Consider the following 23,245-nt stretch of genomic DNA (forward strand, 5'->3'; position numbering starts at 1 on the left):
ATTACATTGCCGGGGACACTGCAGGAGAGGGACATTGCGGGAGCGCAGGACAAGGTAAGTGATCAAGGGATCGTGGAGCAACGCCGCATAGTATTCCCGAGTGTAGCTCGGGGTTACCACTTGTGGTACTGAAACTTTACCCCGAGCTACAGTCGGGAATACCGCCAGGGAGGTTAAAGTTCATGTGTGTGTAAAGGCAGGCATCACAATACCTTTGGCAATATAGTGTATGTACAATGGTCAGATGCAAGTAGTAAAAGAAAAACTTTCATCTTTACATTGCCATTTATTTAAAGGATAAGTTCACCTTTGGGAACATGTTACATGTTCCACCCATTTTTAGGGTGCAACATGTAACCTGTTTCCAATGCTGTAGCCACCTGCCCGCTGCCCGCTGCCCTCCCCTATAGAAGTTCCCCGTACTATTTGTCAGATTTGAAAACAGAACGGCCATACAGGGCTCCACCCACATGGCCACGTCATTCATTCACAGAGTTCTGTGAATGAATGAACTGCAAGTTCTGACAGCCTTAGCGGCTATCAGCTTGTGGTTTTCAGTGAACTACCACAGCACTTTTGATTTTTCCAAGGAAGGTGGCAGGCATAGAGACGGGGGGACCATAGATTTTAAAGGACCTTCATATTAGACCTTGATATAGAACAGGGCTGTCTAATTGGTGGGGCAAAGGCCAGATATGATCCAAAGGACCTTCTTCCCTCTGAAGGAGCAGCATTCCAAAAGTGCTTCAGATAAGGGAGGAAGCAATACGAAAGTTTGTGTTCAGGCTGTATTTTGATTTGTCTCTGAGGACTCAGAAGACGTGCCAAGTCTTAATGTTAGGAAAGGTTTGGTGCTTTTATTGGAAAAGACAATCATCTGCCGCTTAATCTGGTGACCCTGTATTTTTTTCTTTCTTGGTTTCAAGGAAGGCTGCCAAATGACCCTTGTGGCAGGAAAGCCTGGCACATACTTGATTTGGAGGAAGGAGCTACTGGACTCTGCTGTTAAAAACCTGTATGTTTCAGAGAGGAGAGCTGTACATATTAGGTAGAAGCAAAATGGCTAACAGATTGCAACCAATTTATGCTATATCAGAATCAGAAAGCACTGGGTGTTACAGTGGTTTTAAAGTCTTAACATTTTTTACCTTAATGCATTTTCTACATTAAGGCAAAAAAAACCTTCTGTTTCCAGAATCCTCCTCTTATACTTACCTGAACCTGATCTCTATCCAGCATTGTGCACAAGAACAGCAGTTCTATCTGCTTTCTTCCTCCTCACAGGGCAGATTAACAGCAATGACAGCCATTGGTTCCTGCTTCTGTCAATCAAATTCTATGATGAGGGAGCAAAACCCTGCTGTCTGTGTGTCAATGGGGATGTAAGTCTTAGATAGTGATAGGACATTATTGATAACATGATGTACTCTATGGCCAAAGAGTACTTGACACTGCTTGGCTGTTTGGGCCTAGTCACATAAAGCACCAGAGCATCTGACAGCCAATCAGGTCTGAAGAAACAGCAACTTCTTCGAAATACGTAACCTTACATCATTGCCCTGCTCTGCCATTGGTTGCCTGCCGAGTCCCTGTCTTCCTTGCGGTCCACGCTGGTTTCGGTGCCATTTTCAAATTCTCTGCATTGCTGACAGCTGACGGCTCCATCCCCGTTCTTCCTAAAGAACCAGGACCCTCACCGCTGGTGGATATATGGCTTACCAAAGGATTACCTTATCATGTTCCTGTACTCATGATGTTTGTGAGTAGTTTTAATACCCTATGTTATTAATAAATCAATAACCGTCTACACTCAGATTGGCGCCCCCTTCTGTCCGTTTCTAGTCACATTTATCCTTTGCTTATTGTGATGTGGTGATGTGTGGCTTTTGGATTGCTTGCAAAATTTCACATGCAGTTGACATCCACTGTTTGTCTTTCCCTCAGTTTACACTTTCTCTATCCACTTGTAATCACGGTGGATTTGATTTAAATCAAACTGATTTAAATCACGATTTAAATCACTAGTCAGTAAGGCTTGATTTAAATCATAGTTTTCTACATAGACTAATTCTTGCTGGTATTACTTTAATATGCAAGTAGATGAAGATTTTTAGAATAACAACTTTTCATATTAGTTTTTTTATCCCCAGTTTAATAGGTTAATCATTCATATTTGGACAACTTTTCTGTTGTACTTAGGAAGGAGAAAAATAATCATTACCTTAATAATAACAATTTAAATAGATTTATTCAAATGAAACAATAACATTACAGCATATGTTATTTGCTTAAACAAACATCCATGTTTGTTAACTAATTTGGCTAAACAAAATATATATATTTTAAGAAACTTAAGACTGTCAGCCCCTTCCTCCTCACACTTAGTTTCACTTTCTTCTTGTGCAGATCTATTCCACTCCAAACAATCAGAAAAATATTGTTTCTATTCTATTCACTGAATTTCTTGAAATTTAGCACTGAAGGGGTTGATTCTGTATTCATAGGTTTGTAGAAGTTAGGATTAAGGTCTTTTTCTTAACTCTGTTCATGTTATAACATTTTTGCTGTGAAGAAGAGGCATGTGATCTCCGCTGAGTCAAATTCAGTTTTGAGAACTGCAAAAGTAAACCAAGCATCTGTGATAATATCTTTTAGGCAGAGAAACTGCCCAATAATCTTACAAAAACCTCTGGAAGAGCATGACATTGTGAATGGATTAATGGAATTTATTTACCAAAAAAATTAAACATATACAGCCTTATTCTACATAATTAAAAAACTAATCTTTATTTCATGATGGAATAACCTTTGGATGGTAATATATTTTCCTCAAAAAGCATTTTATTTAAAAACATCCGATTTAAATAAAAAAATTCGGATTTGTTTGATTTTTTAAAAAAAATCATTGATATTTATCCACCCTGTTTGTAATACAGCATACCCAAATCTCAGAAATGAGAGTGTTTTTCAGTTTAGCCTTTGACAATGAAGTCTTTTTTTTTTTAGCGGGAGGGAGGAAGTTGGGGGTGGAGATTATAGGGAACCTGACCTAAGCTGGATTGTCCATATCTAAATATAGTTTTTTTAGCTTTATTTTACTTTAATCTTACAACATATTTAAGTACTTTCCTTTCAGTTTTTGCCTAGATTGAGCTGTAATTAAGATTGGCCATATAGGGAAGGCATGGTCTGACCTCGTCCGCGATGGCTGCTTAACTCCCGAGCTCCCACCACCAGAAAAACCTCTCCCTCTCCCCCAAGGAACCTGGGATGCAGCTGAGCTGGAACATTCCAGAGATATTCGCACCACAGGCTCTGGAAGCCGGAACACGAGCCGTGAAAGCCCTGAGCACCTCCCGCCTACCACCTCCATAGCTCCACAAGTCCCTAGCCTGGTGGAATTGCATGACATAGTGGCAGACATCAAAAACACCCTGTCAGCGGCAATCACAGAACTCTGTCAGGACATACATGTTATGGATACCTGCCTGCAATTGGTGGAACAACAAACTTCACACCATGAGGCGTCCATTAAACACATGCGTTGCTGACTCCCACACACTGCAGATGAGAGACCTTCAGAGGCGCCTGGAGGATATGGATAATAGGGGCCGTCGACACAATCTGCACCTCAGAGTGTTGCCTAAAATGGTGGAGCAAGAACAGCTGTCTAAATCAGTTCTCCATATCTTCAACAACCTACTGGACTGAGATCCAGAGACACCCAATGAAATGGAGCGCATTCTCCATGCACTCCGACCCCAGAGAAGGGAAACCGATCCCTCGATGGACGTTATCTGCAGTTTAGTAAGTATCAAAGAAGATATTTAACGCAGTGCCAGGAACATACGCTGCATTGTATTCAATGGGGTTGAGCTTCAACTTTTTCAAGATCTTTCCACTTTTACGTTACAACACAGGAGACACCTTCATCCCTTACTTGATCTCCTACGGGCTAGGCAGATAATGTACCGTTGGAAATTCCCCTTTTGCCTACCGGCCTCTTCCATGGGCCGCACAGCTCAGCTCCGAGTACCAGAAGACTTAACCCACTTCTGTGAATGTCTGGATATTCCAATGCCTGACCTGCTGGACTGGTATAGTGCTTTCTGACCCTGGCTCAGGAGCAGACCGCTCCTCGGGAAGTACCTGGTCCTCCCCCTTGATCTTGCACACAGCGCTCACTGCCTTTCGATTCCCCATCAGCAAGTCATTGCAGGGACTCGAATGACACCAGTCCAACAGCCTCCCCAGCTCATAGGAGAGCCCGACACAGTGATTAACTACACTCTGGTTTGCTCACCTTCTTTCTTTCATCTCTCCTGGCCCTTCTCCCTTATATATTGCAAGTGCATAGTTGGCCTATAACTCCTTGGTTCCCCCTACTCACCATCTAGATGTGTCCTATATCTGGCCCCTTTTGGTTTCCCACCCCCTTATGCGCGCCCCCATGTCTCCTCCCTGCCCCTCTAATTCTCTTTCTTTTGTCCCTCTCCCCCCCCCCCCCCTTGATTATCCTTGCATGTTTTTTTTTCTTTTCCCTCAGTGCGGCGTCCAAAAATAAGGGTGTATCTATTCTCCTATCTAAACGGTTCCCATTCAACTGCAAGACAAACTAGAAGACCCCGAGAGCTGCTACCTGTTCCTCAAGGGCAGACTTGGTTACCATAGCAAATGTGCACGCCCCAAACTCCAAACAGGTGGCCTTTGTATCGCTACGTCGGTGAGCGTCTAACTGAGTTTGCTTCTGGGTTGCTCATCCTCGGGGGAGACTTTAATGTACCCCTCAATTTCCTTTTGGACACATCTTCAGGTTCTTCGGCGTTACCCTTCAGAGCTCTTAGACAAATCAGAAACCTATAGCGTTTGCTACACCCACAAGAGAAGGACTATACTTATTTTTCCGCCATACAACGCACTCCAGAATCGACTATTTATTCTTCTTGCAGGCAGACCTCCCTTTCTTACAATAGGCTACGACTGAGCCAATGGTGCTATCTGACCACAACACGATCAAGCTTACCCTAGCGTTCCCTGAAACACAGTCTAGATCCAAAACCTGCCGACTCTTTGCAGATCCAACTTTCCCTTTACATAGGTGACCGACACAATTACCTATTTGGACATCCAAATCCCTGCGAACCTGACGGACCTCTACCCTGATCCTATAGACAGAGTTTGCTGATGGACGGCTGGATGTCTCACCTGGATCTTATTACATCACACGATTAGTCTTTTTAACTATTTATCTTGTAAGTGCAATTTATCCATTGATTACTAAATAAATTGTCAATACTGCACTTAGATGTGCCTTCCTCTCTTTTTCTTGCAACCCCAAAACATCAGTGGACCTCCACCATGTTTGACTGTACAGACTGTATTCTTTTCTTTAAAGGCCTTATTGCTTTTTTTGAAAACAGTGTAATGATGGGCTTTACCAAAAAGCTATAATTTTGTTTCAACTGTCCACAGTACTTTCTCCCAAAAGGATTTTGGCTTCCTGAGGTTAGTTTGGGCAATCTCCAATCTGGCTTTTTTATGTTTAATACAGCAGTGGGGTCCTACTGGGTCTCCTACCATAGTGTCCCTTTTCATTCAGATTGCAACATATACCGTAGTGCAAGCTGATACAGTTGTACCCTGTTCCTGAAGGTTAGCTGGAATTTGTCTGGAAGTTTATCGAGGTTCTTTATCCACCATTCGAACAATCCTTTGCTGCATCTTTGATCACATTTTTCTCTCTCTTCCACATCCAGGGAGATTAGCTACAGTGCCATGGGCTGTAAACTTCTTGACAATGTTGCACACAGTGGACACAGGAACATTAAGATCTTGTAATTGATATAGGTGAGTTTAATTACAAATTACAGTAGCATCACAAACTTGGAATGCAATTATGTCTTACAATTTTAAGAAAGTGCCAGTAATTTTGTCCAGTGCATTTTTGGGGGTTTTGTGTGAAATGTGTCAGATTTCGCTTCTTGTTTCTCCACTTTTTTGTCTCATAAAAATACAATCAAAAGAAATGAACATGAAAATGTCTAAACATTTGTTATGCAACAATTTTCTGTGTAAAGTGGTGCATTATCTGACAGAAATGCAGGGGTGCCAACATTTTTGGCCATGACTTTAGGTATGGCTGTATTGAAGTAGTTAATCTTTGTTATTTAAACATTCAGTGAAAACTACTGTGATTGCATTATTTGTGACACGTTTAAATGCATTTTTATTTAAAACCCCTGAATTGTATCTCTTTAAAATGAGATATTTTTTAGGTGATTCTGTATTTTTTTTAGTCCAAAGCTTGTGGAGGTTGTTGGGGTCTGTTTAAGACTAGATACTGATAGTTTACTATCACCAAGGAGAAGCTAAGGCCAGAAGATCCCTAAAAAAGGGGAAAGGCAATGACAGACATGGCTGATTCTATAAGAAACTTTGAACCTGCAGAAACAAGAAGATAGTTTTCAAATCCAGAATGGGCCAAATGCCTCCATATGCTTTGGGAACTGTGTTCCAGTAAAAGCACTGAAAGCTTTCCTCCTTTAGGAACTGGGGTAATCACACCCTAAGGAAGGAACTGCTGATCAGCAGTAAGGAGATCCATTATTCTTTGTGGGGAAGGAGGCAAATTCCAGAGCATGGAGATAGGAGTTCAATTTTCCAGTTTGTAGCCACAGGAAATGGCACTCCAGACCCAAACATCTGGAATTTCTTTGGACCAGAAATTGCCAAGTAGGGGTTGGTACCCCTTCATAGGGAAGTGGGCTTAGAACCAGACTTGGTTGGTTCAGAGGTCCATGTTTTCCAATGACTGTGTGCTCTAGACTTAGACTTGGGCAGGAAACCTTAGAGAGATGAGAGGAACTTTTCCTAGTGTAAGGAGTAGAAGGTCTACCTGTAGGAACACAAGCTTTCTTTTTCTGGGGGAGATAAGTGCTCTTTACCCGTGATCTCCTTGAGGTGTTTATCTCCCTCAAGAACAGCTGTAAATAACAGCATTGATGCATTTCTGTCATTCACAGCAAGAGGATCATCATGGGATATTTACTTAGTGGGGCATTTCTATATTGTGGGACATTATTATTATTGATATTTAGCACCTTCACCATGGAAGGTAAAACAAACCTTGATGACTAAACCCAGTGTTGCAACTTTGGCATGTGTTCGTAAAACTGAAATTGCAACCACTTAATATATCCAAGTGAACTTTACCTACTTTTTTATTTCAGGATAAATGTGCCCTTTATTTTATGGCAAAGGTTAATGCATATTTTCTAATGATTTTATATAACAGGAAAACTGGCCCAAAATAGTAAAATAAAATCAATATATTTTTTAATGTAGCTGTATATTTCTTGCTATTACCATGAAACACCACCATCCAAAAAACAAACAAGCAAAATAAATTCTGCTTCTCGTGACATGTTTATACTCTTCTCTTCTGGCTAAAAGAAAAGGATGCATTTGACAGATTCTGTTTCTCATTTTCAAAGCTTAACTTAAAAAGCTGAAGATAGAAGCTGCTTGGTTGCCATGCACAGCTGCTCCAGATTATGCCTGCTACAGTTTTGATACCCCCCACCATGTCATTTTCTTCATTTGATGAGAAAGAGAGTACAGGGGCAGGTTTACAGGGTGATCACTATGATAGCCAATCACAAGCTATCACACTGATCATGTGACAAAGAGCCAGTTCTCCAAGCTCTGAATTGTTAGTCCAAGACCTGAAGCTGTCTGTTATAGCCTAATTAAAAAGATCAATTTGTTCAGTGCTTAATATGGATGATATCTAATATATGATATATAAATGTATAAATAGCAGTGCTATCAATCGTGAACAATATCACAAACTCCAAAAAATATATTTTTATTAAAGTCCTTCACATTCAGTAAATAAAACCTTGTGCCTTTTCAATGCATGGAACCCTTTGTGCTTGGTCCAGCTGTGTAATGTGATAACGCCACCACCAGATGTCCACTCACCTCTACTCTGTAACCTCACAAAAATTGCTCAGTCAAAACACACCTTTTGTCCCTTTAATGGACCATGTGGATCTCCTGTAAGGTCTCAAATTAAGGTCCACAGTTTCCGCTCATCTCCTCCGTCAATAACCACTCTGCCTCATGCAAACAAACTTAACATAGTGCTTTATCCTTTAAAACTTTTATTTGTATCAACAGATAAATTTTGCACTCACTTGTGCTAGGCACAACAGTAAATTGCACCAGATGTAAACAGCATGAGCAAGAGAATTGGCGGCTCTGTGCAATACCTCCTATAACGCTATTAGGTTGTCGCACCCAATGTCCCTATCGGGCATCAAGACATCCGAAGTTCCGCTACTGTTCATTGGGTGTGGCTGGAGCGTGTCCATAGGGTGTGGCCGGAGTGGCTACTTAGGCCATTCTGCATGTCTGACTCCCATGGTCGGTCTTGAGTGGCGTCCGTCCCTCTACCATAAGGTGTGTGTTTATTTACTATTTTACTTTTTTGCAAATGATCAACCAGAGGTGCTTTGTACCCATTTCTCATTCATGTAGGCAAAATGTACTCCATGTGTGACGGCATGTGGCCTGGTATAGTGCAGAAGGGAGGGGGGACACATGCTCACTGCCCCCCTTTCCTGGTCTGCCAGACTATTATTATTATTACACAGCATTTATATAGCGGCAACAGTTTGCTCAGCGTTGTACATTACAATGGGAGACAATACATGAGACAGTACAGTAACAATACAATAAAATACACGAGGGGTTCGAGGGCCCTGCTCCTTGGAGCTTACAATCTAGGCTACATATGGATATGAGGCTGGTGTAGATTTTGGGGGGAACCCTATGCTGCTTTTTTTTTTTTTTGTGTGTGTGAGGTCCCCCTTACAATTCTTACCAGACCCTTATCCTGAATACGTGTCTAATAAAGATGTTGCAGGCCCAGCTGCTTTTTTAAAAAGCAGAAAGATGTGGCCAGGCTCTATAGGCTGCTTAACCCAGGGATGTATCAAAGGATCACTCTTCTGTGTTGCGAGAGCCGGGAGCCACATGCTGACTGAGAGAGTGCAATAAGAGGAAGAAAATGGCCATTCCTTCTGCTCCATGGCTGCGACACACCACTTTAAATTTCACACCCTGTGTTCCATCGCAGCCAAATGATTTTAAGGTCTTGAGGGCAGGGTCTGATGTGAATGTACAAAATGTAAAGCACTGTGTAAATTGTAAGCACTATATAAATATTGCAACATCCTGCTATAATTCAGACTGCAGGATGTTAAAAGAGATACAAGCTGGGAGTATCCTGCAACTCAATGGCACAAATCATAGATTTTGTAGGCTGAACTGCAGCACTTTATTAGAATGCTGCTAATTGGGGGACTACATTTCCCAGAGGTGCTGGTGTATGGGCGGAGGCATATAAATGTAAAATCCCAGGAACAGAGGCAGAAAATGAGCTGGGAGAGAGCTGGAAGGAAGGTGCGAGGAGACAGCTGTGTGGAACGCCGGAGGACTGGACCAGGCTGCAGAGAGAGATAGAGAGAGATTGAGAGTGTAAAAAGAGGGAGGAACAGCCAACCGCTGACTTCGCCAAAGAGTCTGGAGAACTACACTGTCGGCCGGTGACTCGGAGTGCTGCAGTCAGGAACAAACTCTACAGGATGAAATATGAAACCTCTGGGGGCCCACATCTACAGTGAAACCACCAGTGACGCGAATGATGCCACAGCTCAGGTGAGAGAGTGGCAATCTCCAGCCAGTTAGGATGCCAGTGACATTCTCTTGCATCAGCCATTCTCTAAACATATTGTTTACCAGTTACACAAGCTGAGGCATACTGTAATTCACCCGGCCTATTAGCAAACACATCTCCAGCATAATCCAGTCATCAGTGCCTGCTGCAGTGTCCCCCCTGTGTGGGCCAAGCAACACCACTGCAATTGGCATACATCCATCAAGGGACACTTGTCATTGTTGCCATTTGCTACTGCAGCCTAGAGAGGAATTAACCCATTGTTAACAATTGCCTTTGTCCACCCCTTAAACCTCTTGCTTAAAACCTGCATTTCATATTGTGCCTTAAAAGGGTACTTCCCAAGTTAAATACTACTTAAAGGGATAGTGCCTGTGCTTGCATAAATCATTTTGAGGGAATACCACCTGTTGCAATTCTGAATTCTTGTAGTGCAACAACTGGGCCCCAACAAGCATGCAGAAGATCTTTCACTGAAGTTAAAGGGACTTTAGTTTTCCTAATTAAAGAGCTCTTTCTTCATCTCAGATTTGAATCTTGTCATCAGCTTCTGAGGGCCCAAAGTGAGCCAACCTTATTCCTTAGTAGTTTCTCCTTCGCTCACTGGGGACAGAAACATCTCAGAGTTGAGGCCCTTGGTTAACCTCTGATTTGCAGGACATCCAGAACTGATTGAGATTATTTTCTGTATGTGTTGGCCTTTGCTTAAAGTTACTAAGTGTAATAACTGTTATTATTTACACGCCTATAATTTTGTGCTACTTTTAATTTTGTGATACTGTGCTCATACTCAACTCCAATCTAAGCAAAGTATCAGTTCGCTCTAAACTTGTGTGTGAGTCCATTTTCTGGTAATATTGAGAGAGTTTACTCAGACCAGAAGTGTATGGAGGTGTCAGCAAGGGTTGGGCTTTCAGAGTGAAGTCAAGAGTTACAGGGAGTCCGAAAAAAACGCAGCGACTCTTGAGGGGGTAGTGCTACAATATCAATAATATAAGACGATAAAAAAAGAAAGTCACAAGCCCTTTAACTGCTCAGTGCCAAGTATAGCTTACTAAGGACCTGCAGATTATCAGAATGCCTCAAGATCTCACATATTAGAAAGGGGCATAATTGTAGATAATTTTCGTTACTAAATCATGTTGTAAATGCATATATGTATAAATAATATAGTATCTTACAGACATGATTTTACACAAAAAAATGATAGTTTTACTCAAGAACTAAACATATGCTAATGTATTCTAATTTATTTTTATCCAATTTATGTTTGATCTGTGTGCTTTATTAGTTCTATGTAATGAGTCAAATTCTAAAGACTTCATTTTTCTGTCATTTAGATAGCTTTTTAAGAGACAAGCTGAAAGAACAGGTGCATATTTGCCTTATAATAACCCCTTTTTGCATTAATCTATTAAAAGGAGTAATACATGAATAATAGATGCAAGGCTCTATATTGGATGCTTTAGTAATAATTATGGTTGAAGGATCATTATACTAAACCATGCTTAGTCTTTCCTGTCTTTACTGCAGAAACAAAAGTACTCTTATTTTCTGATAATTGTGCAATGATCACCATTAATTCATAACAATGTGCAATGGCTAATGATGAGAAATTACCACTAGCAGCCAATCAGATTACAGCAGTTAACTGAAGTCTGTGTAATGAAAATGGGTTGCTGTGTGCTAGAGAGCTCCATATCTCTGCATCATTAAGTAAAGCACGATTTAATAAAACCTTATAGCCTTATAGCCTTGAAGCTGTAAATACTTTTCACAGTTCTACCATCAATCATGTTCTTTTGACAACATGTATTCTTCATTTGAATTTCCTAACCAGCCTTGGCAAATTAAATGATACATTGGCTGCCTGCCGCAAGACTGTTGTGTTTTTACTTTTGAATGTATTTATCTGCTTTAAGCTGTTAGTTTCAATGCAGTGCTGTAAACAGTTGTGATATTAATGTTTTTAAAAAGTAGCATTACCTTGGTATAGATCAGGGGGTAGGCAACTTTTTGAGCATGGTGTGCCAAAAAAATGTTTTCTCAGAAATTGAGAGTGCAAGTTATATAAAACTGTCGACTTTACTCACTCAATCACGAAAATACATTTTTATACAGTTAATGCTGTAAACTATTGGAATAATAGGAAGAAAACGTTCAGCTTTCAAGGATGGTAAATGGTAACTTACCCCTTTTTCAGAACACATGTGCAGAACACATGTGCTGTAGGGCAAGTGTGGTAAGGTTGAAATGAATATGTTAACCAGGGACTTCTGTGAAATATACAATTGGAAATTCAGTGTGAGGTGATAGTGGTCACCCTAATAAAGTTCTCTCTGATCAAATCCACTTTCTGCACCTTCAGACCGTAAATCAGCTCTCATGCCTGCACCTTCACACCTCAGATCATCCCAATACTTGCACCTTCACACCTCAGTTCATTCCCCTTTTCTTGCACCTTCACACCTCAGATCATACCAGTACCTACACTTTCACACCCCAGATCAGCCCTGATTCCTGCACATTCACACCTCCAGTCATCTCAAATCCTACACTTTCACACCCCAGATCAGCCCCAATGTCTGCAACTTCACACCCCAGTCACCAGCGACAATTCATGTGCCTTCAGGCCTCAGATAAGCCCCAATTCCTGAACCCCAAGAACGCTGATCACAATTTCTGTACCTTCATACCTCAGCTCTCCCCAGTTCCCGCACCTCCAATTCTCAGATCAGCCCCAATTCCTTCTTCTCCAATCCTCAAATCATCCTAATCCCTGCACCTTTACACCTCAGATCACCCCAATTCCTGTGCCTTCACACCTCAGATCAGTCTCAATTTCTGCACCTTCACACCTCAGGTTACCCCAAGTCGTGCATTTTTACAACCCAGATCAGCCTCAATTCCTGCAGCTTCAGGCCTCAGATTAGTCCCAATTCCAGCATTTTCACACCTCAGACCACGCAAATGCCTGCATTTCTCTACATATCTATGATCTTCAATTCCTGCACCCTTACAGCTCATTTTACCCCAATTCCTGCACCTTCACACTTCAGCTCACCTCAAATCCTGCACCTTCACAACTCTGATCAGCCCCAACCCCTCACCTCAGACTAACCCCAATTTTTACACCTTCACACCTCAGCTCACCCCAATTCCTGCAACTTCACACCCCATTCTCCAGCGACAATTCCTGTGCCTTCAGGCCTCAGATCAGCCCATATTCCTGCACCTTCACACCTGAAATCAGCCCAATCCCTGCACCACCAGGTCTCAGATCAGCCCCAATCCCTGCACCTCCAACCTCAGATCAGCCCCAATTCCTGCACCTTCACACCTCAGATCAGCTCCAATTCCTGCAGTTTCACACATCAGATCAGTCCCGATTTCTGAACCTTAACGCCTCAGGTTAGTTCCAATGTCTGCACCTTCACACCTCACGTCAGTGCTAATTCCTGCACCTCCAAACCTCAGTTCACCCCAATTCCTGCCCCAATTACAACCCAGATCAGCCCAAATTCCTGTCCTTTCAGGCCTCAGATCAGTCCCAATTCCTGCATTTTCCCACCTCAGATCACCAAAATACCTTTACACCTCTAATCATCTCCAATTCCTGCACCCTTACAGCTCATATCACCCCCATTACTGCACCTTCACACTTCAGCTCACCCCAAATCCTGCACTTTTACACCTCAGGTCATCTCCATTCCTGCACCTTCACACCTCAGATCAGCTCCAATTTCTGCACTTTCACAGCACAGATCAGTCCCGATTTCTGTACCTTAACGCCTCAGATCAGTCCCAATTCCTGTATTTTCCCACCTCAGATCACCCAAATACCTGCACCTTTGCACCTCTGATCATCTCCAATTTCTGCACTCTTACAGCTCATATCACCCCAATTACTGCACCTTCACACTTCAGCTCACCCCAAATCCTGCACTTTAACACCTCAGATCACCTCCATTCTTGCACCTTCACACCTCTGATCACCTAATGAATGCACTTTCATGCCTCAGCCCAACCCAATTCCTGCACTTTCACACACCAGATCAGCCCCAATTTCTGCTCCAGAAATGCAGAATGTGTTCATTTCTGGAGCAGAAATACTCTAGAAATGGACACCAACCAATGCTCCAGTCAAGACAGCACCGCCTGTACATGCAGTAGAATTGGAGAATAGAGTCCCAATTCCTGCAGTTCCTAATTCATTTTTCTAAGGTGGTAGTTACCAATATCTGTTCTGAAGCTGTAGTTCCTAATAGAAGTTCTAAAGTAGTTGTTACCAAACCTTGTTTTGAAGTAGTAGTTCCTTCTATTTGGACGCCACGGTGAATGACAGCGGCAGGAATCTGTTAGCCGCAGCTGCCAAGCCCATATAGTACACTTTTATGACAAGTTGCCAGTGTCCGCAGCTATTTGAGGCTGTTCATACAACTGGCGATTACTTGTGGTGATTGCTGCTGAATGCACACAAAGTGTGTGTTCAGTAGCCATCACCACTGGTAATCACTGACTGTGTGAACAGTCATGAATAGCTGCAGCACCCAGTAACCTGTCATTATAGTGTACTGTACAGGCTTGGCGGCCGCAGCTAACTGCTCATATTCCTGCCACTGCCATTCACACCGTGGCTAAATGCCCATGTGAATGTAGCCTAAATTAGTAATTAATTATGTCAGAAAAGCCTTTAAAACCCTTCTCCCTCCACATTAAATGCTTCTTTGCATTGAGTTACTCATAAAAGATTGCTGTGGAAGGGGTTAATAGCTATTTGAAGATAAATCCCTTTGGCTATATCCCCTCCATGCTGAGCCAGGTGCGTGGATGCTGAGGCAGAGAAATGTTCAGAGTGAGGGCAGGTACACCGGTAGTAAAAGCCTTGGCATGAGCTGGCTCAGGCTAAAAGAGTGCTGTACCACAGAGGGGAGAAAATACTGAATATAATTACCCTTTGAAAGTCAGAACAAGCAGCCAGGGGAATCTGACTCAACACATCTTCAGTGTGGAGAGAGCAATACAGGAACTGACTCCAGCAGGAATAGAGGTTGGCGGGGACCAGCCATGCTGCTTCTTCTGTATGCATCTGCTGGCCAGCTTTATTGTTTGGGAGGTGGGTCTACCAGGACTCCCCTTGGGTGCCGTCCTTGATGCTGTCACGTGCCACCTCTGGCACTAGTGGTATAGTTCCGTTTTTATAGATTTAAAATATTTAATGTAGACGGTGGTCTGATTTACTAATGAAGTAGAAAATCCTCCTTTCAAAAATGTGCATTTATTCACTTTAGTTATCTAGTCATTTGTAAAGCATCTGCACGTGATTAGGTATTCAAAGTGAACAGTAGTTTGTTTTTTACATGACTTGATTATTAAGTGGATTTTAACTCCATTTTTGAGTGAAGGTTCTCCTTTAGTAAATCAGCATCCCAGCCTCTTCTGTTCTTTTTTCTGTTAAAAAAGAACCCATTATAATTAAATTCAAGAATAATCATTTAGCCACAGATTAACTTAACCATAAATTTATTATAGAAAGGTCTCTTATTGTATTTAGGTATTTTGCAAAACAGTAAGTCCTAATTTATAAACTTTTTTTTTTTACTATAACCTCTTTAATTTTTTTTATTGTGCTCTTTTTTCCTATTGAGGACAATTTGCCCTCATTTGCTATCCTAGTGACAATGACTGGAAGTGAAGAAAAATGTCCCCGAACAGCAATAAAAACACAATTTTAAACAGATTGGTGAATAGTTACAACCTCTCTAAAGTCATTGTTTTCTGGGTTCCTGTTAGGGATATTCTCAGCACTTGCCATCAGCACCTCTATATAAAATACAGTATTTAATAAAAACAAATTGAAACAGTGCAGGCAAACCTTGACTTATAAATATACATAAAACCCTATAAAGCAATGATGAACAAACAGCGCTTAAACTCAATTATTAGTAAAAAAAAAGGCATACTGTACATATAAATCATAATAAATTGCATATATACAGTATAACATGCTCCAAAATAACTGAAAATAGTCCAATGAACAGAAAATCCAAATGCCTACAAAGAAACGTGAAATGTGTATGAATATGAAGAAGCCTCCAATCTGCACTCTGTACCACACAGGACCCTTCATCTATGAAAATGTCACTCACCAGATTGCATGACTACCAAATTATAGGCAGGTCATTTGAAGCATATGTGAGTAATCCCCTCAGGACATCTCATCCAATTCGGAAAAAAACATTCCTAGATATCCTTACGTAATTGCCATTAGATTTCCAGCTCAGCGATGATGCAACTCAAAACAGAAGACTCAAAATAGTGTAACGCTGTTTTATTAAAATGCAAAATTTATATTAAAAAAAGACAAACGCAAATATCCAGGGTGCTTTAGTAGCACTAACTCAAAACTGAGTTTAGTCAGTTTTTTCCCTTTAGCTGCAGATACTGCAGTCACATCACTTACCTATAATGAAGTATGTTCCATGTCATACAGGCAGCTAAAATCTTCTCTGCAGGGATGCCTGGTCCTCTTCCTGATGCTGAATTTCGATGAAGGAGTTATTAGTTTCAGGTCTTCTGTGGGTTAAAAAAGCTCCAACGGGGACCAGATCCCACTTAGAAAAGCCTCTGCAAAGTGTACAGTGTACGTAACATGATCTCAGGATGAAAGAGAGTCAGATGAATGACAGGATTCTCTCCCCCATTCAGAGATCATGTTACATGCAGCGAAAATGTACTTTTGACAAAGCTTCAGCTTTAAATTAGCATGTGCATGTATTGGAACTGTGATCCCACCAGTACAGAAAATACCTGCCTCCTCTATCAGCAGAGCACCAGTGGTTAGCATGCAATGGCATAGTCCTACCTTTCTAGTTTTGTCCTATAACTTCCTCAGGAACATGCATACTAAACAATCCATCAAGTTTTTATATTCTCCATAACTATTTCCCCTACACACTACACACCCCTATACACTTGGTATTATATACAGTCATGGCCGAAATTGTTGGCACCCTTGATATTTCTCCAGGAAATCATGTATTTCTCACGAAACGTATTGCATTAACACATGTTTTGCTATACACATGTTTATTCCCTTTGTGTGTATTGGGACAAAACAAAAAAAGGGAGGAAAGAAAGCAAATTCGACATAATGTCACACAAACCTCCAAAAATGGGCTGGACAAAAGTATTGGCACCCTTTCACAACTGCGGATAAATAAGAATGTTACAAGCATGTGATGCTCCTGTAAACTCACCTGGGGCAAGTAACAGGTGTGGGCAATATAGAAATCACACCTGAAAGCAGATAAAAAGGAGAGACGTTCACTTAACCTTTGCATTGTGTGTCTGTCTGTGCCACACTAAGCATGGACAACAGAAAGAGGAGACGAGAACTGTCTGAGGACCTGAGAACCAAAATTGTGGCAAAATATCAACAATCTCAAGGTTACAAGTCCATCTCCAGAGAACTAGATTTGCCTTTGTCCACAGTGCGCAACATTATCAAGAAGTTTGCAACCCATGGCACTGTAGCTAATCTCCCTGGTCGTGGACGGATGAGGAAAATTGATGAAAGATTGCAACGCAGAATAGTCCGGATGGTGGATAAGCAGCCCCAAACATGTTCCAAAGACATTCAAGCTGTCCTGCAGGCTCAGGGAGCATCAGTGTCAGCGCGAACTATCCGTCGACATTTAAATGAAATGAAACGCTATGGCAGGAGACCCAGGAGGACCCCACTGCTGACACAGAGACATAAAAAAGCAAGACTACAGTTTGCCAAAATGTACTTGAGTAAGCCAAAAGCCTTCTGGGAAAACGTCTTGTGGACAGATGAGACCAAGATAGAGCTTTTCGGTAAAGCACATCATTCTACTGTTTACCGAAAACGGAATGAGGCCTACAAAGAACAAAACACAGTACCTACGGTAAAATATGGTGGAGGTTCAATGATGTTTTGGGGTTGTTTTGCTGCCTCTGGCACTGGGTGCCTTGACTGTGTGCAAGGCATCATGAAATCTGAGGATTACCAAAGGATTTTGGGTCGCACTGTAGGGCCCAGTGTCAGAAAGCTGGGTTTGCGTCCAAGATCCTGGGTCTTCCAGCAGGACAATGACCCCAAACATACGTCAAAAAGCACTCAGAAATCGATGGCAAAGAAGCGCTGGAGAGTTCTGAAGTGGCCAGCAATGAGCCCAGATCTAAATCCCATTGAACACCTGTGGAGAGATCTTAAAATTGCTGTTGGGAAAAGGTGTCCTTCCAATAAGAGAGACCTGGAGCTGTTTGCAAAGGAAGAGTGGTCCAAAATTCCGGGTGAGAGGTGTCAGAAGCTTATTGATGGTTATAGGAAGCGACTGATTTCAGTTATGTTTTCCAAAGGGTGTGCAACCAAATATTAAGTTAAGGGTGCCAATACTTTTGTCCAGCCCATTTTTGGGGTTTTGTGTGACATTATGTCATATTTGCTTTTCTGCCTCTGTTTTATATTTGTTCCAATACATACAAAGGGAATAAACATGTGTATAGCAAAACATGTGTTAATGCAATACCTTTTTTGTGTGAAATACTTGATTTTCAGGAAAAATATCAAGGGTGCCAACAATTTCGGCCATGACTGTACCTATAATTTGGTGAGTAGTGTCCCAAGTGGTGCAGAGTGAATTGAAGATTTATTCCAATTCATACGCATTTCACGCTTCCTTGTGGGCATTTGGAACTATTTGTTTGGTTTATTTGATTATTTTCAGGGTTTTTTAGCAATCTCTCTCTCTCTCTCTCTCTCTCTCTCTCTCTCTCTCTCTCTCTCTCTCTATCTCTCTCTCTCTCTCTCGCTCTCTCATTAAAGTGATTGTAAAGGCTCAAGGATTTCACCTTCATGCATTCTATACATGAAGGTAAAAAACCTTCTCTGAACAGCATCCCCCCCAGCCCCCCATAATATTCACCTAAGCACCGTCTCAATCCAGCGATGTGCACTAGAGTCTCGGCTATCCTGGGACTCCCTCTTCTCATTGCCTGAGACAAAAGCGGGAGCCTTTGGCCCCAACTGCTGTCAATCACAGCCAGTGAGCCAAAAGAGAGGGAGTGGGGCTAAGCCGTTGCTCCGTGTGTGAATGGACACACGGAGCAGCGTGCATCCCCATAGCAAGCTGCTTGCTGTGGGGGCACCCAACAGGAGGGAGGGGCCAGGAGAGCTTGCGAGGGACCCAAGGAGAGGAGGAGCCAGGCTGCTCTGTGAAAAACCACTGCACACAGCAGGTAAGTATAGACATGTTTGTTATTTTTTCTATAAAAAAAAAATAAGCCTTTAGAATGACTTTAATATATTATGATTTATATGTATGTTTTTCACTGCCTACACTGTTTGAATTTGGTTTAACAAAAAAAAACTGACAGAGGCAAGGATTTTGTTACCAATTTTGCTGTGTCTCTGATAGCAGAAAGACTCCACATACAGGCTTGGAAAGCAGATGGAGATGGATTGAATTCCAATGTAAAGCCACAGGGTTAGGACTACTCAAGCCAACACAGCGCACCAGAAGTGATGTCATGGGAATTAGAAACTGCTGGGAAGAAGCCACAGATGGACACCAAGCTGGATTGGTTATAGTGACAGCATGGCACAGTTTGTCAATGCAATCAATCCAGCTTTCTGTCCATCTACACCTTCTTGTGGCTTCCTCCCAGAGATTTTAAGTTCCTATGATGTCACTTCCGGAGCTCTGCACTAGCTTGAGTAGGCCCAGCCCTGTGGCATTACATTGGGACTCAGTCCATCTCCACCTGCTTTTCAAGCCTGTATGTGAAGTCTTTCTGCTATCAGAGCCACGGCACAATGTAACAGGATGACAGTCAGCTAACTTTTATGTAACTTTCATCATTTATTTAGTGACTTTTGATTTTAATAAAACTTCATCACTTACATCCAGCTGGGAGCCTTGAGCTAATCTTTTCATGCACACACAAATAATACAAATATTTTTTTACAACAGGCGAAAGGACTGAAAAGGTAACACTGGATGACTGCTGGTTGAACATCACTGATCAAACTAAAGTTTGGGACAACATTCAGTTTTAACCTTGCTAAAGGCAAGAAGAAAGCTGTAAGGGAGATGTGAACAGTAGAACACCACTATGACCTGCAAATCACAGAGTGTTGTATTTGGTGCCTTTGAATAGTCTTTTCTTTATGTTACAGAGCGCTACTGGGCTCCAGAAAAACCAAGGTGCATGAATGCATATACGCATCTACAGTTACCAACTATACTATGTAAGTATTAATTTCTTATGTGTTACTGGACCAACATTCTCAGGAAATATCTTATGAACAAATTCTGCCCTTTTGACCTTCATTGTTGACTGTCTTCTGAAAATGCTGGTTGACTGGTTGTTGGGCTGATGTATAGGCTTTAATAACTTATAACTCAGTGTCGAAAAAACTATGCAGACCTTTAAAGTACCAATGTCAAAACCAGCCTACCTGGCTGAGCAGCTCATCCTACACATTTCCATCTCATTTTCCACACTATTGGCTGATCATGATGAGCCACTGAGTTCTAGACCAGATTGATATTTGCATACCAGAGCACCTTTGGGATTCTGAGCACTCACACTCTCAGTAGCTAAACTGAGATGTGGGATGCCTACCTTACGATAGGTAGTCACTTTAGGAATTTTGTTGTCACTTCATATTTGTGTTCAAAGACAGTTTTTTCTATCTTTGAGAAAATAATCAGCAAATAAAATATAATCATTCCTAGAAATATCATACTATTCAAAATCATGTAATGAAGTACCCATTAACCTATACTTTGTTTAGTGAATAGTGCAGGTGCTCTAATACTTCACACAAGATGCAGTAAGTATGCCTAGAAGTATGCAGCTGTTAGCTAAATGACTGTGTGGCCCAGAACTGTACATTTTATCATCCTATAAGAACTGTAATAATTATGGGTGATTCAACCGACAGAGATGAAGAATGAATACTCTGGAAAACATGAGCAGATTATCATTATTATATTTTCTATTCATTATAAAACACACCATTTTTCATCCATAGTACAATATAGTTTCATTTTTCCACTGATGCCTAGAAATTCATAATGTACTTGGTATTCATACTCAATAATCAATGCAGGCCACTAATAATGTTAGGAAAAGCTAGCATTTTGGCTCAAGAACAGTAAATGGTATTGAGAAAGAAAGGAAAGTAAGCAAAGGAAAGAGAAAAATCTTAGATTTTTTAATTCAATATTTTGTCCTTAACCACCTAGGGTAAACCATTCGCAAACCAAGTCAAACTGAGAATATGATTAAAATGTATTGTCATTCACTGTACCTAAATGTGTATTCATTTTTGTCTGTATCTCTGTGGAGATACTCTTGAAAGACCTCCTATCATATCTGGTCCCAACAGGAAGTGAGGGGAAATCATCCTAGATGGCAATAAAAATCTGACAGAGGCCTGAACCCTTACCTTCTCTATCCATAATAAATGAAAATGTTTTGGTCAGAGTTGGCTTTAGGTAAAGGCTACAGTTAAAGTGCATCTAAACCCAAAACAAAAAACATATTATATTGGAGATTACTAGTCCTTGGTGTGGTTGTTTGCTTTTATTCAAGCGTCTTTTGCTTTACTTATATCTGGTAATCCTGCAAATAACACACTTCCTGCCCCTGGGTGGCTACATCACTCCTCCAACTGCATTTATGGGGAGAGCCATGATTGGTCCTTGGCTGCTCTCCTGATATCAATTACAAATATGTCCATTTCTCTGTATCTCCATAACTTGAAGGTCAGGGCAAGTGGTAGATTACACAAGATAGCTAGGAAAATATTCTCATTCCCTGGTCACAAGGGGGCAGGATCACCCAGTGATGTCATCAGGTGGCCCTGCACCTTAGTTTATTTAGCATCTGGAGGTGGCAGAGCTGTCATTTGGTGGAAGCCATGCGTTGGTGTGGGTTGGGTTTATTTTTTCGCTCGGGTCGGTGGCCGGCATTCATTGTGATTGACATTGGACCTACTTCGGGTGCAAACATTTTTTTGGGAAGGGTTTTGAATAAAGGACTTGTCAAAAACTGGCTGTGTTTTTATTCACTTTTTGGTGAATGAGTAGGGGTACTATGTACCTCTACTCATTCACATGGGGGCCGGGATCTGGGGGGCCCCTTGTTGAAGGGAACTTCCAGATTCCAGTAAGCCCCCCGCCTGCAGACCCCCACAACCACCACCCAGGGTTGTTTGGGATAGAGGTTCTTGTCCCATCAAGATGGGGACAAGGTGTTTTTTGGGGGGCCCCATGTTGCGGGCATGTGGCCTGGTATGGTTTGGGGGGCACTCACTTGTCCCCCCCATTCCTGGTTTTCCAGACTGCATGCTCGAAAAAGGGTCTAGTATGAATTTGGAGGGATCCCATGCAATTTTCTTCAATTTTCGGTTGGAGCTCTCCTTGCAATCAATACCAAACCTGAAGAGCTTGGTAAGGATTGGGGGGAGCCACGCTGTTTTTGGCAATTCTTTTCTGTTTACATTATTCTATCAGTGGGCAACACTGTTGATAGCAGATGAGTCATGGTTGTTAAGAAGGCGGCAGCTGCCCACTCCTTAACAACCATTTTGATTACTGGCTGTTAAGGACTCCGGCTACCATCAGCGTTAAAATAGCTATCTTTCACTGCTAAAATACTGCATCACTTCATAAAATAGCTCATGCGGTATTTTAGTAGCTTTTTTTTTAGTGAATTGCAAAAAAAGTTTGAAAAATGCTAAAAGGTATTTTACTACAGTTTTTAAAGCGGTAGATACCACTTTGTGAATTGAACCTACAGCGGTTTAAGTGTTGTACATTATGATAGGTTAAGGGTTAATTCAGGGTAAGGCTAATGGGTTAAGCATAAGTGTTAAATAGAACTGTTTTAAGTTGGGTTTAGGTTTTGCCAGGAAATGGACTTTAATGAGGGTGGCATTGCTTTGGGGATAGGAAATTTAGGTTTGCTCTAGAAGCAGAAATGCCTGTTCCCAGATCATTAGCATCAAACATCTAACAGTAGTGTAACACTTCCTTTTGCAATAGACAGCTGGGTTGAAGAAAGAGCAGGGTTTGATTTCCTTGATTTCCTTAATAGGCTTCAGCCATTACATTTTACATACATTAAAGGCATGAATCAACATTTAATTAAAATTATAATAATTATTGTAGAATAAATGTTAAGAATTAAAATCTCAACTCTACCAAAGTAAGTATTCCAATACTAGTTACTAGTCCTTTGAAGAAATAATTCTTTATCTTTAGTTTTCATCACTGTATTATAACATTATATAAATAATAGAAATAGTTCAAGGGAAGTGTTAGAAAATATGCTGATCCTAACAATATTTAATAATTTGTATATTTCACTTCCCTAAATTAGATAACTGGCTTTTATAAAATGTACTGTATCATTTTATAACAGTGCATACATGCTGATTAACTGTGTTCATTAAAAAGCAGGAGA

The 23,245-nt window shown here is 41.3% G+C and overlaps 1 long non-coding RNA gene across 1 annotated transcript in view; it reads left to right on the forward strand.

Annotated features, from left to right (window-relative positions):
- Nucleotides 1-5,755: 5,755 nt before the first annotated feature.
- Nucleotides 5,756-23,245, forward strand: part of LOC149462845 (uncharacterized) — an 87,930-nt gene continuing 70,440 nt past the window's right edge. The window contains exons 1-2 of the long non-coding RNA XR_016312552.1: nt 5,756-5,847; nt 19,947-20,018. This is a non-coding gene — a long non-coding RNA (uncharacterized LOC149462845). The remainder of the gene's footprint in view (nt 5,848-19,946; nt 20,019-23,245) is intronic.

The sequence above is a fragment of the Staurois parvus genome, unplaced genomic scaffold (assembly GCF_062004578.1).
Source record: "Staurois parvus isolate SC_StPar_1 unplaced genomic scaffold, SC_StPar_1.0 ptg000165l, whole genome shotgun sequence".
In the NCBI taxonomy this organism is placed as follows: Eukaryota; Metazoa; Chordata; class Amphibia; order Anura; family Ranidae; genus Staurois; species Staurois parvus.